Source organism: Meleagris gallopavo, chromosome 2 (assembly GCF_000146605.3).
Source record: "Meleagris gallopavo isolate NT-WF06-2002-E0010 breed Aviagen turkey brand Nicholas breeding stock chromosome 2, Turkey_5.1, whole genome shotgun sequence".
Classification (NCBI taxonomy): Eukaryota; Metazoa; Chordata; class Aves; order Galliformes; family Phasianidae; genus Meleagris; species Meleagris gallopavo.
In genome coordinates, this window is record NC_015012.2 from 18,951,183 (window position 1) to 18,960,874 (window position 9,692).

Consider the following 9,692-nt stretch of genomic DNA (forward strand, 5'->3'; position numbering starts at 1 on the left):
TATTTTAATTTTTTTTTTAATGCTCTTTCTCAGCTTTTTACATTACGATGCTAGCAATAGCTCTACAGTTCTCTGTATTTAGGCAAAGTTCACCTGCTTTTTAATGAATCAGGTACCAGAGGAGTGTTAAAGTATCAGTGAGGCATATTGAAATAAATGTGTATTTATTAAGAACAGTAGTAATTTTCAGGTTCCAATAACAGTAACAAAATCATTAAAATAGTATGGTGTTCAAGATTTGACTGATGGCCTGGGAAGTCATTTCTATTTTTATTCCTTTTGGCATCATTATTTATGAGAATGTCTCACTTTTAGCCTCATCCTCCTCCATACAGTTCAGCATACCTTATCTTCATCATCATCACCTCCAGAAAATGGAGGCTTGAACCCTGTTCTCCTGGCCCATATGCCCATGTATGCTGTAGAATGGAAATCAGTACGTCTATCATGCTGAAAGCATTCAGTAACTCCTTCTACAGTAGCTTCCATTTGATAGTAAGCATTCAAATGTATGAGATTTCCACAGTTTTGTTATTGTCAGTACATCTTATCATGGATGTTTATTTTAAATACATTTTTATTATTTGGAAGGAGAGCTAAAACTAGAATCACAAATTTTAGCTGCTAGACCTCAAGCAATTGCCTCTTCTCTGCTGACATGTTACAAGTAGGCCTGTATACTTTTCTTATTCACATAAATGTGGAGTTACCATGAGTGACCAAGAAAATAATCCCAAAACTGAAAAATTCCCTCACCATGAAAGGAGTTTAAATGTTGCAGCTCTTTCTGACAATTCGAACCCAGTGAAAGACTGGCATGCTGCTTTTAGGGAGGTTGCCTCTTGATTGTGAGAGTTGGACTAGGTGCCTAACTTCCATTTCTGCCTTGGCAAGCCTTCCCATGAGTGAACTACTGAGGCCACACAGCAAGTCCAGACTATCTTAATCATCTTAAATTTACTTCCTTAGACAGCTCTGCCTTTCACCTTCTCTCTAGTGGTGATACGGGTGAGCGAGTGGGGAGTTTTGTAATGCCGAGTGTGACAAAGATGGACCGGCCACTGCTCGTAGGAAAAGTCATCTTCATAGCCAGAAAATTAGAGTCATCTTTTATTTTACTCCTCTCTCTAAATTTATGCTAGGAGGGTCCAAGGCAATTATATCATCGGTGTATTTATGAATAAAACCTTTGCCTTTGCACATATACCTATGAAATATTGCAATGCTATTGCAATGAGCATTAACCTTATACTCAAATGATTTATCATGACCCCTGCAGTTGTTTTGGAGCCTTCCAAGATACATGGAGATACGGTCAGATTACTGTACCTCAAAGTAGGTACTTAGTTTTACATAGTGATCTATCCACTCATCATTGAGATATAGTCACCTTAGAGGTGAGATGGTATGGGATTATCATCGCAAGCAAGAGTAAATCTTTATTGACATAAATAACAGATCTTTGACTTGGACAGATACACTGAGAAAAAAAGTTTTTTTCTTCTTTTTTTTTTTAATTATTATTGGCCATGATGAGGACATTCATCAGTGTGAAAAGGCTTCTGATATAGGGTATACAAGCACAGAAGTAAATACACTGTTTTATGTTAACTTGACTTTCATACTATGTCTTGAAGTTGTTGGTTTTATTTTTGATGTTGTTCAGTGGAGATGCAGATAACACACCTTGAGTTTCTGTCTGTGACACACAAACACTTGCTGTTATTTGGGTCAAAACCAGTTCCACAGCAGCAGATGGCCATCCTTGCATTGCGTAACTGGGACTGCGCTAGTTGTTCTCTCTTGTATGTTGGTATAAAAATGATGGACTTTGGAGTGTATATATACAACTATATATTGCATAGAGATGTTAAAAAAGACAGAGCCTCTGTTCTCTAGCAGGTTGTTTTTTTTGTTTTTTTTGTCCTTGGTTTTGAAATTAGCTGTCACATTTATGCACTAGGTACTTCACATATTTGAGGTCTCTAGAAAGCATTAAGCAATTTACTCTACAACATTTCAATCAAGTCTGTGATTTGCTGGAGAAGCAGTGAGTTAGGTTGTGGTGGTAAAAGCAATGTTGAAGAGGTCCTTATTCGGTGGAAATGGCACTTTATTTGTTATGAGTTACTACTCAAAGTAATGGTGACTGCTGATTGTATCAGGGTTCCCAAAGCTATCTTTATCCCCTGCTCTTGAGCAGTCTCTGCATTACTGAAAACTGGATCCATTTGCTCCTTTTATATTTGCATTTATTTATCCCATTTGTTCAAATTATTACAGGTACAATTTTACAATGCCATCATGATTATTTCTGGGCATAAAAACTCACGCTGAACTGCAGCTTTGTTCTAAATGAGGATCTGCTGTGAAGCAAAGAAGGAGTCACAAATTATTGTCTCACTTACTGTCTTGGATCAGTGGATGAATTTTAATCCATGGCTAAACAGACAGTTAATTTGGCTGTTTCAGTGACTGCAGGGACTGCTTGACTCTAGGCCAAGGATCCTCAGTCTGAGGTCAGGACCACATGCCTGGTGATCATGCTACTGTCTTTACATTACAAAGGAGAGTGATTCTGGAACTTCTCTGTAACACAGAAAACAGAACTTTAAATATTCTTTTTTTTTTTTTTTTTTTTTTGCCCCCTTGCTTGTGCAAATCTAGCTCACTGTAGAGCAGTCTGGGTTGTTAATGGTTCTTCCATCCACCTGAAAACTTTTGAGACTTTACCAGTTCCCTACAGATAGTTGTCAATGCTAAAATAAATAATATATAAGCAATTAAAAATTAAGCAATTAAATACATGCCAAAAAAAAAAAGACAAAGCAGGCAGTGGGCATGGTCTCACGCTGATGGAGTTCAAGGGGCGATTGGATAATGGTCTCAGACATAGGGTTTGGATTTGGGCTGGTGCTGTATGGAGCCACGAGTTGGACACAGTGATCCTTCTGGTTCCCTTCCAGTTCAGGATATTCTGTGATTCTATGGAATGTAAAATCAATGAATGGATGTAAAAATCTATGCTTTAATGGAAGAAATAGAACAGCAATAAATTAGGTAGAAGATAAATCTTGCATGGTCATATAATATTTTACACATACACACACTTAAATTAAAAGCAAATTATAAACATTTAAAACCAGCAGGAAGCAGTAGGAAGTGACAGAATGAGAGCTGATCGCACCACTCAGTAACAATCCCTTGCAAAGTTGTATTATCCTGCAGCTCTTAATCATCTCACCTGGAGATGATCAAAAATTTTCTGGGAAATACAGCTTTCCTCAAAATTCAAAATTTGTCATAGGAAAAAATGGTTGTTCTGAAGCAACTGCAAGGATAGTTAAATGTTAAAAAAAAAAAAGCAAAGGAAAAGAGGTCTTGTAGTAACCAAAGACAAGTTGCTGGGCTGAATGTCCAAAACTGATATTTTCCATATTTTCTGACGTCATGGACTTGTTCCTCCCCTTTTTTCTTCCTCACTTCCTCTCTTTTCAAAAATAACTTAAAAAAAAAAAACAAAAACATTTTGTTTCATCCGTTCATGTACAACCTACAAGAATATTGAAAAGGTGTCGGACTTTTCTGCTTGATATTTTTGTGAGCACCCCTTTGTCATCCAGAGTAGTACGTGGAATAGGGCTAACAGGAGCTAGTTTCTGCGGCTGAATTTATCTGTGTGGGACTCTGCAGGTTTTGTTTGGGGCACAGAAATCCCAATTTGAACCCAACACATTTTCTGCAGTTCCTCTCGCAGCCACAAGATGAATAGTGTCTGGGTGTTTGGCAACTGAACTTTACAACTGAAAATTGAAGCGATGAGATAGTCTTATCCTTGTTAATAAATCTGTGCTCCGACTAAATGAGATTAAAGTCAGAAGTGCCCACTATTTTTGAGTATCCAATTAGAGATGCTGGTTACTTGTTTTTTTTCAGCCTGTTTGACATTCTGCATCCCTTGGCATTGTCAGTGTGCAGTCCCATGGATTTTGTCTTAGAAATTTTCTTCAACAAATCCAACTCCAGAATTTCATGATGGGCTCCCATAACACAAAAATCTCTGCTAATTATTACATCTTGTGGTGACTTTCTTCACATTATAGAAGCTTTGAGGTGAAAGGGGATTGGATTCAGATTCTACAAACAAAATTCAGCTGTCACATTGCCACAAGGCCCTGCTTTCTCTCCTTGTAATTGTCTGTCTTGTCTATGAACAGTACCCAGTTCTGTGACAAATTGGAAATACACTGAATAAAAACTATGAACTTATGCCCTGCCCACAGAGAAGGCATACCTTGCAGGGCTTCATTTGTATTTCGGGAAATTGGTGGAATCAACTCTGTGTGGTCGTGTATCTCAATGTAGGAAGGCAGAACTTAGGAAGTCTGATACCCTCGGCTTAGACTCAAATGTTGTCCTAGCATTTGAGTACCTGATGTTACAGCTTGTGCTGACTGTGTAGTACATTCCCTTAGCTTGATGTCACACACACAAAAATAATTTTAAAATGTTCTGAATTTGCTCAGAAATACTTATCGTGAAGGTCATTAAATTCTTTGTTTTCTAGCATCAGAAAACAGAAAACATTTTCTATTCAAAATAAAAAACTTTAATGCTTAACAGAGAAGCTGAAGTACATCAGTTAACAATACAGAAATAAAACATTTTGACTTACACAATTTTTACTGTGTTTCACCTGAGATTCAGTCCAGCTATTCTGGACATTCTGCAATTACATATCCTTGCTCTTGGCTGACAGTATTAGACGGTTTTGTTATCCTTGCCCTGCCAGCCCCTTTTCTCCCCTCCAGGCTCCTTTGCTGAGCACTTTCTCTCTGCTTTTCTGTACCACCTCTTTGTATCCTTACCTAATCAGTCCCAGGCTCCTGCTCCAAACACCAGTCCCAGTTTTTCTCTCCAGGCTGCTTGGCTGCTTCTGTTGCCTTCTCTGTCACAGGGTGGAATTTTCTCCCTGTCGTATTTATGCAGAGACCTTTCTTCTTGATACAACCTTCAAATCATTTGGAGCTTAGAAGAGATAGGATTCCTACCTCTCAGATCCTGTGCCAAGGCTTGGGCTCACTGGGAAAATTTGGAGGTGGGGATTAAAGTGGAAATCTAGCTTTACCACAGTATCCTTAAGCTTCTGTTCTCAGACAAGACCAGTCTTTAATGATCCTTTTTTTTTCCTCTCTCTCTTTTTTTTTTCTATTAGAATAAAAGAAATCATTACTGAGAGTGTGCTCATTCAAGAAAGAAAAAAATCTAATACTTACAGGTTAGCCAGATTTGTGTAAATTTTCAGAGAAAGGAAAGGCACGTTTTGAATGAAAGAGGTCACATTTTGAGTCCATGCTTCAAAGCCTGAGGGCAGCAGAGCATTTCAAAGGAAAAAGTTTCCATTTTTTTAGTATGAGCAAAACTGTTTATTTTTCCATAACCTTGTTCTTGGAAATGGACAAATTGTTTTGGCAGGTATTTTCAAAATAATCATCCTGGTACAGACAGTCAGCATATCAGTTTTCAGCTGAAGTGATGATGTTTTTTCTAAAGCTACATGCAACAGAAAACAGGGTCTGTGCTGGGAAGTGTAAGCCAAGCACAACACAGGAATGGCAGCACATCCACCTCAGAACACTGTCACCAATTGTGTCCTCAAAGGGTTTCTGATTTTTTTTTTTTTTCAGACAGCAATTGCCTCATGGAAAAGCAGTAGGTCAGAGGCTATTTGCCTGTTTTACAGGCAGAGAAACTAAAATAGGAAGAAAGGAGAAAAAAACAGGAATATAATCCCAAACTCCTCATGCTGAGTCCCCCATTCTGGCACCCACTGCTGTCACTTCTACAGAATGCTCCTGGTGCATCACACCTTGCTCTGGGGCATTTCTGGTGGTCTCTCCATGTCAGAACAGGATCATCCCTTCACTATTCTCTGATTGAAGGCTATGACTGGAAGTCTGGGGGCTTTGGGTGAGGGCACCGTGGGTGTGATGGTGTGATGGGACCTGTGTGTAAGAGATAAGCTCAGCTAAGAGCAGGACACCATCCCACACTCAGCCCTGAAGAATGTGTGAACACACCTGGACCAGATGTGACAGGACAAAAAGAAAGTGCTCACGTACTGGAACGATGTCGGGGGAAGAGAGTGACCTATAGGGCAAGGACTTGTGGTAAGAGGTCAGAGATGTGACACAGTGGTGGGCCATTGCCAAGGCAGAGAAGCTCACCCTCACAACTGGGCTGTGGTCTTTCTGAGTGCTTCAGGAGATGCTGCAGGCATGAGAGGAGCTGAAGTGCGTGCTGTTGTCTGACTTGCTCCAGAGAGACAGAAATCTGGTTAAGTCTAACAGCAAAGGGATGAGATAGCCCCATGCAGATCGAGAGCCTCTGCTAAACAGCAGAACAATAACAAATTCTGTAGCTTAAGCTGCAGCCCTCTTCAGAAAGAAGAGTTAAAAAAAAAAAAAAAATTGCCAAATCAAACTGCTGACTCTTTATTCTTATCAAAACACCACAGCATACATCTTTAAAGCCTGGAGTAAATCACACGTGGGGCCAGCTGGAGCTGGCCAGCTCCTGACCCTCCCTTGATATCAGGTGCATGCCGCACTCCTCTGGCAGATTAATTTATGACCTCATGTAACTCAGAGCACCTAAAACTTTCAGCATGGCTGCTAGGACGAGGCTGAAGGTTTGCTTTGGATAGCTCTGCCCCTGGGAAGAGCTTGAGGCCTCTTGTCAGAGACCCTCCCCAGCAATGGCAGTGCAACCCAACAGTGGTTTCCTGCATATTTTTTCTTTCTAAACTCCCCCACAGTGTGAACGTAGGGCAAAAATCAGAGGTACAGTCACAACCCAGCTGTGTGAGAGATAGTTGGTCCCCTTTGGCTCTTAGGTTTTCCTCTTTGGCGGGTCCCAGAGGTGGCCCTGAAGCAGCCATAGAGCCAAAGGAGGGAAAGGTGCTGGTGAGTGCAGAGGAAGAGCAGCTGGGCTGGGGGCTGGTGGCAGCTCGGTGCAGAGAGTGCGAGCAATGCGATCTATTGCAAAAGCAAGCCTCGGTGTTTTCAGCAGAGGGGAAAGAGATTTAGAAAGAAGCTTTTTAATTATTACCTGTCAAGAAGTTACACTTTAACTCCACATACTCTGGTCTATCTGCTTGAAGGTTGTGGGGGGGAGGAGGAGAGAGGCATAATGCACTAACCTGCCTGAAATGTGCCCTGGAAAAAAGGGGGGAAGAAGAAGAAGAAGAAGAAAAAAAAAAGAGTACAAATACAGATATAAAGGATTAGCGAGACAGAATAGAGAGGGAAGGATCTGCGTTTCAGGCCACTAACCTCTCTTTGTGCTTCACCCGGGGGGGGCTTTAGGGCCGCAACACACGGGTGGGGCTGCTCTCAGCCCCAGGCACAATGTGCAGTGTGAAACCCACCCCTGAGCACCCGAATCTCCGCGCTCTGCTGAGCAGCTCCGGGCTCTTTGGGCACAGCCATGCACTCCTTTCAGAGGCAATGTTCCTCCTGAACGAGCTGGGGGGGAGGCTGGGGCAGGCAATCAAGCTGATCCCACAGTACGAGGAAAGCTCTTGGTGTATACATAGCATTTTTCCCAGGGAGTTTGCTTCTTCGGCAGGTCAATGTGTTAATTAAAAGTTGGTCCGGGTTGGTCACCTGCGGTCCCAGATGTGCCATCAACATATAAGGAAAATCTTTTTTTTTCCCTTCTCTTTTTGAAGATACCAGAATGCACAAACTCTGTAGAAAGTTCCTCTTGCTTCTTACTGTTAACTAGCAGCTACACAGCAAAATCATTAGAGAGATAATCAAATGTGGGTCTCTTTTTGAAGCGTCCTGCAAAATAGCCCCAAAATGTGATGCAGTAATTTGATTTTTTTTTCCTTTGGCACTACATGTTCTGGCGGTGCCTTTCCCCTATTTCCCACCCCATGTATATTAAACAGAGAGAGAACATCTCTCCATTGTAGGCGATGACCCGAGATTTTGCTGGAATATCTCGTTTCTCGGTGTAAAATTGCAAAGTGGGTCTCTCTCTAAAATTCTCTATATTGGTTTTTATAATTACCTCGTGGTCCAAACTTTTCACAGCCTATTAAAAAAGGGGGGTAAAGAAGAGAAAGTAAGAGAGAAAAAGACGACAGAAAGCCCTCCGTGCTATCCCCAGGATTCACCCTTTCCTCGGGAGCACCCACTGCAAAGCAGCGGGGCCCCGCGCAGTTCTCCCATTGCAGCGCGATGCTGCTCGGATCGGGATTATCTTTGTGATTTCTTTCTTTTCGCCTTCGTAGGCTACAGAAGGTGAATAATGAAATCTCCTCGCTAATAGTTTATGAGCCATGAGATTGGAAACGTGCGCGGACAGAGCAGGGCGTCGGGCAGAGGGGAACGCAGGGCAGCAGGGCTCGGGTTGCGGCAGCCACCGGGACCGGCAGCGGGTATTGCGAGGCCGGGCCGGGCCGTCAGTGGCACCGCCCCGCGGCCGCTCCGCTCGCTGCCGCCGGGAGTGGGGAGCGCGGCGCGTCCCGGAGCTGCGGGAGGCGCAGGGCTGTGTTCCCCGGGACAGGACGGCGGGTCAGCGCGGGCAGGGAAGAAAACCTCGGTGCCGCGGTTGGATCTCTGTCTCCTGGCACGCAAACCCTCCGTAGGCAGGGAGCGGTCAGCGAGAGGGGAGACCCAAAACTGCCGATACTCAGCCAGAATATGGGGAGAGGGCTGAGCGCAGCCTTCCCCGAGGAACCCTGCCCGACGGCTGCCCCGGCAAGGCCGGGCACCCCGTGCCTCTGATCTCGGCCGGAGGAGCACTACGCCCGCTTCTACCCCGCAGTGTGACTCTGTGAGGGCTGAGGGGAACCCCAGGCGAAGCGCTTTCGGGGTATTGCCCAAAGCTGCGGACAAACACTTTTCCCCTTTCCCTTCCTCCTTCCCGAAGTATCCCTCAAATAACTCCGGTCTGATTTGGTTTTTCCTATTCCCCCTCTTGCTTTCCAAGTCAAGAAAGCCACCTGCCCGCCTTATCCGCGTCCATCCGGGATAGTGTGGGCCCCCCTCTTCGTCCTGCAAAAAATAAAATTAAAAAAAAAAAAGAAAGAAAGAAACACCCCCAAACCCTCCTTATTTCCAGTTCAGAGTTAAAGTCGGCGTTAATCCGGGTAAGTTCCTGCCCCCGATTTGAAGGAGGGAGGGTGTAACGTATTGGCTGTGGGGAGAAAACAGAAAGCAGAGCCCCAAATAAACAAACAAACAAAAATCTCGCGTACAATCGCAGTGAACTCAAATTCCTCTCTGCACACCCACAACTTTCGCTCTGGCCGCTGCCTGGGGGGGTTTAATCTCGCAAAGAGAAAGGGGGGCTCCCTGCGCAAAATTACGCCTTCTCCTCTCATTTGTTCGCTGATTCCATCAAAAAGTTCGCTATTTATAGGCTACACACCCGAACGTGGAGCGATACAAACCCTCCCGCGTTGTTCCCCTCGCAGAGCGGCCGGTCCTGGAGCATCTGCTCGGGGTTGTGCGTGCGCGAGAGGCAGCGGAGAGCGCTCCACCAGAACGGGCCGAGAGGAGCTCCAGCTGCGAGACTCATTAATTGCCGCGAGCCGCTCCGCACAGCCATGTGAGTACCGCGCAGCCAGCACCTTTCGCACAGATGGGCAGCGATCACGCACAGACACTTTCTGTCTT

General features: G+C 43.8%; 1 long non-coding RNA gene across 1 annotated transcript in view; it reads right to left on the bottom strand.

Annotated features, from left to right (window-relative positions):
* The window catches only part of LOC104909573, a 15,875-nt gene extending 12,540 nt beyond the window's left edge, over window positions 1–3,335 (bottom strand). The window contains exon 1 of the long non-coding RNA XR_792416.3: window positions 2,409–3,335. This is a non-coding gene — a long non-coding RNA (uncharacterized LOC104909573). The remainder of the gene's footprint in view (window positions 1–2,408) is intronic.
* Window positions 3,336–9,692: the final 6,357 nt, after the last annotated feature.